The sequence below is a fragment of the Erinaceus europaeus genome (assembly GCF_950295315.1).
Source record: "Erinaceus europaeus chromosome 6 unlocalized genomic scaffold, mEriEur2.1 SUPER_6_unloc_23, whole genome shotgun sequence".
Classification (NCBI taxonomy): Eukaryota; Metazoa; Chordata; class Mammalia; order Eulipotyphla; family Erinaceidae; genus Erinaceus; species Erinaceus europaeus.
Genome location: NW_026647129.1, coordinates 150,637 through 155,403, shown reverse-complemented (window position 1 = coordinate 155,403; position 4,767 = coordinate 150,637). Strand labels below are relative to the sequence as shown.

The window sequence follows — 4,767 nt, the reverse complement described above, 5'->3', positions numbered from 1 at the left end:
ATGAGTAATTCATTAACTGAATTTATTTTGTGTGACACGAGGCAATGAATTCAGTCAGTGGTCAACACTGTTGAGCAAAGTCCTCTTCAAATTTCTTTTGAAAGTACCTGAGAGACAAGAGAAGGATATGGGGAATGGAACAGAGAGGAGAGACACCCAGTGACAGCTCCCACTATGCAGTTCCCTTTGCTTGTGCACAAGGTCCTTTTCATGGCACATGAGCCTCTACCTGGCTTTATGATGGGCACAGCATTTAGGCAGCTTTTTACATTTGGCCAGACTTCAAGTGAAATATTATAAATAAAACACTAATAAAGCAAGTTTGAAATAACAACTTTTTATCTTTTAAACTAATATTATTGTAGGTTTATGGTTTAGTACAGTTCTTGACACAAAGGTAATCTTGACATTGCACCTTGACGGGTATCTGCAAAACACTCTCTCCACTGACTTAGGTCCTTTCCCATCATGCTCCAGGACTCCACAATCACCCCCTGTCCCCCACCCCCAACCTAGCCCTCTCCCTGCCCTCCCTCCCTAGAGTCCTTTCCTTTGGCTCAATACACCAAACCAGTCCACGTTCTGTTACGTGTTTCTCCTTTCTGTTGTTGAACCTTATGTTCTGCCTACAAGTGAGATCATCTCTACTCATCCTTCCCCTTTTAGCTTATCTCACATGATTCCTTTATGTTTCTAGGCTGCACTCATTTCAGGACCAGTCTTCCTCCAGTGCAGAGTATGTTGAGTCAACCTCCCTTCAGAGAGTGGGGCAGTCCCTACCATTGCTGTTCCACATTGAGGGCAAGGTCCTGTAGAGGCCCACAAGAGGTTTATGGTGTTGCTCCTGATGGAGATGACCAGTGACAGTGCAGACAGGTCTCTGTCAGAGATCTAGGCCCATCGTGTCTATGTGGGAATCCCAGGATTCCCTGACTTGGGCCCCAGATGATGGGGTGGCCTGGTGGTGACCAAGAGAGCCATCATTGAAGTCTGCTGGTCTCTTGCCCTTATTCAGCTTTTGTTGTCCTTACTTTGTATGACAAGTTTAGCCTTAGTGTGATCTAGGAAGTGAAATAGGAAGTGGGTGAAGAGGTATCTAGGTCTAAGTATAAACTATTTGATTAAATACTTTATGGTGTCTTTATTTTTTGTTCTACTTGCTTGCTGCACTTATTGACTCATTGTAAACATGTGCACCCTTTCTTTGAGGTAAATATTTTCCCTCTAACTTATGGAAAGGTATGCAAAGCCCTTAGAAACTGAGACTGGGTAGCTGGCTGGTGGCACACCTGGTTCAGTGTGCATACTTATTACCATGCCCAAGGTTCTAGGTTCAATCCCCACTCCTCATCTGCAGGGGAAGCTTCATAAGCAGTTAGCAGGGCAGCAGATTCATTCCTCTCTTCAACTCAGTCTCCCACCCTCTCAATTTCTCTCGGTCCTCTCAAAAACAAACACACAGAAACAGGGAAATGATCAGTAACAACAGTGGATTCATCAGGCAGCCACTGTGATAACCCCAGTGGCAATTAAAACAAAGTGACATGGAAAATACATCTTAACTCTTTCAGTCTCATAGAAAATATATTTAACTGAACTTATAATGCATGACTTATTTCATTAGTATCCTCAAGCACTTTCAGGGTGACAATAATTACCTAATAAGTTAATTACAATTTTCATACAATTAATAAGGGAAATATGATCATGGATCATTATGATTAACAAAGAAGACACTACATGGAAAGATGCTAAATGAGTGCAAGGTTCTCTTAGCGAGCTCATAAATATAGGAGGGATATCTAATTGTTCTACAATGTTCAGGAAAATGGCTGTTTTTCTCCCACTGGTAAGGAGTGTTCAGGGACATCCTGGGCCGGGCTCCAGTCAGCACACAGCACACAGGCCCCAGCCCTCCCTCTGCTGTGCTCTCAAGCTCAGAGAGCAAGGAGCCACAGAAACACACCCACCATCTCCCCAGGAGAAACCCAGCTGCTCCCAGAATGCTGGAGATGCAAGCTAACTGCACTGTACTCTGTTCCCTCTCCAGGTTCAAGGGTCACTTCAGAATCAAGTACTGGGTGGCCCTGCTGGACATTTGGGTGGCACCCAACATGAAGAAACCCAAGAAAGTATCAAGAAACCTCCCATTGCTGGTCTTGGGCTGGGCTGACCGCAGCTTCGTTGTCTCTTTTAAGTAAGACTGCAGCCCGGCCCTCTCGCCTCATGACTCTCAAGGGGGAGCACAGCTCCATCTGGGGGTCTATTAGCCAAACGTGTGCTGACCCCCTCAAAAACATCTGTGTGCTGTCAACTGTCCCCAATGGATCAGATTCAGGCAAACACATACAACTGCTAAGCCCTCTGAAGGTGGCGACCAGGGGCTTGAACCCATGTCCTTGTGCATGGTAACATGTGCAGTTAACCACCAGTATAACTGCCCAACCCCCAACACAATTTATCCTCCATCTAGAATTTTTTCTTTCCAACCCATCAAGCTGTCTGTCAAAGAGCAGGGCCCTCACCACCCAGTAACAGGACAGGCCTCCAGACTCACACAGTCCCACCAATAACCACCACGTCGATGTTTACACTGGCCAGCAATCACAATATGTTTGTGTGAATTTTATGCATTCTAACTTTCTTTCTCCTCTTGGATTTCAGATCAGCTGAGAGGATGGAGCAATGGTATAAGGAGCTTTGTAGGTATGTCATTAGTTCACATATTTCAAATCATTTCTTAAGAATATTCTGTTTATTTTATCAATGAGAAAGGAGGAGAGAGAGAAAGAACCAGGTATCAGTCTGGTACATGTGCTTCTAGGGATTGAACTCAGGACCTCATGCTTGAGAGTCCAATACTTTATCCCAGGCCATGGTACTTCAAATCTTCAAGTTCTCAGAATGCAAAGTCCTAGCAGTCAGTGCTTCTCCCCCTTGTCCCCCTTCTCTCCATGCTGTGATGGGAGCTAACATCACCCCGGACCATGTATTAAACTGCCATGTCTTAAGGGCAGGTTTCTCTGTGGGGTGGTTGGCAAAGCAAATGCATCTGCCAGCCCTATAGGCCAGTGAGGTTCTGGCCTGGACTCCAGGCAGGAAAGCTGTGAGGACGGGATCTGCAGCCCTGGTCTCAGTGACCTGACAACATAGCTTTTTTTCTTTTTCTGGTATCTGTCCATTCTCCAAAAATACATTTGCATACTGTTTCTCTCATTAGATCTTGCATATATCTTTAAAAAGTTGATATCTTGAAAAAGTAGCGGAAAATACTGAAGTAATCAGCCAAAACATAAGTTGATTAGAAAACAAGCTAATAGCTATTCTTCTGTTTTGGGTCACTGTGGACTTGATTAGCAACATTTACAGTGAGAACATGGACTATGTGGACGCCATGCTGGAGTATGCGGAGGACGACATCAGTGTAAGTGTTTCTAAGACTAGAACGTACATGTCCATTGCAAGCTCCTGCCTTGGACAGAAATAGATCTAGAGATGAGGTAAGAATCCAGAATGTACCAGACAGGAAAGTGTATTTCCTGCAGACACAGAAAAGGAAGCTGGGACTATATGCAACAATAATTAATTTGACTTAAACATGGAGAGAACATGGCACCTGAAATGTCACGATTTTTTTCCAGAAGGCTTCTTCTGTCAATCCTTGATGTCTCTTGTACTGAACTGTTTTCAAGAGACAGCTTTTCTATTCGCATGGATTTTTTGCATATACAGAGTGTTCTGTGTCGTTTCCAGTAGATTATTTACCCTTGGACAGGGTGATACTTTTAAGTGAAGAGAAAATAATGACCCCAGGTTTCTTTATTAAACTGGAAAAAAGCAAGAAAGGGTGTGGGGGAAGACAGTGGTGCACCTGGCAGAGTGCACATGTCACCATGCAAGAGGACCTGGGTTCAAGTCCCTGGGTCCTACTTGCAGCAGGGGAGCTTCCTGAGTGGTGAAGCAGTACTGCAGGTGTCTGTATAGTCCTCTGCCCCTTTCTCCCCCTTGTTTCCTCTCTATAAAATAAAATGAAAAAAGAAGATGACGATGGCAGCCAGGAGCAGTGGAGTCATGATGCAGCCACCAGCCCTGGTGGCAATATAGTTCTTTGTGTATCATTTGATTTCTAGAATTGCAGTGCTGTATCCAAGATATTTATAATGAAGAACAAAGATTTTTTTTTTTAGTCTCCAAGGTTATAGCTGGGACTAAGTACCAGCACTAAAAATCTACTGCTCCTGGAATCCGTATTTTTTTCCTCCATTTTACTGGATAGGACAGACAGAAATTGAGAGTGGGGAGGAGAGAGACAACCGCAGACCTTCTTTGTTGCTAGTGAAGCAATCCACCTACAACTAGGGAGTCAGTGCCTTGAACCCGAGTCCTTGCGCTGGTCCTTGTGTTTAATATTACATGTGCTGAACCAGGTGTGCCACTGCCTGGCCCTCCAAAAACATTCTCTTGCCTACATTTTCACTAGTGACTGAATAATAGTTAATAAGCTCACATAAATATAGGGGTAGATTTCCATGCTCACCCCACTCCAAAGCTCTGTGTCTCCCATAACAAATAACTCCATAGTTCTCACAAACATTGAGATAATTTGACACTTCCATTTGGGGGAGGGGGACTGAACGTGACTGCGCTTAGTGAAGTGAAAAGGTGAAAGCTAGTAGGTGGCTTCACACATTTATGGAATACAGAGAAATGAGTCATGTGAACTTGAGCATAGAAACTTTGAGTATCTGTCTCAAATGTGTCGATTTA

At 44.0% G+C, this 4,767-nt stretch overlaps 1 long non-coding RNA gene across 1 annotated transcript; it reads left to right on the top strand.

Annotated features, from left to right (window-relative positions):
• The first annotated feature begins 2,152 nt into the window (after positions 1-2,152).
• On the top strand, positions 2,153-3,425 carry LOC132536159 (uncharacterized). The gene is made up of 3 exons (XR_009547828.1): positions 2,153-2,197; positions 2,665-2,706; positions 3,358-3,425. It is a non-coding gene; the product is annotated as an uncharacterized LOC132536159 (long non-coding RNA).
• The last annotated feature ends 1,342 nt before the right edge of the window (positions 3,426-4,767 follow it).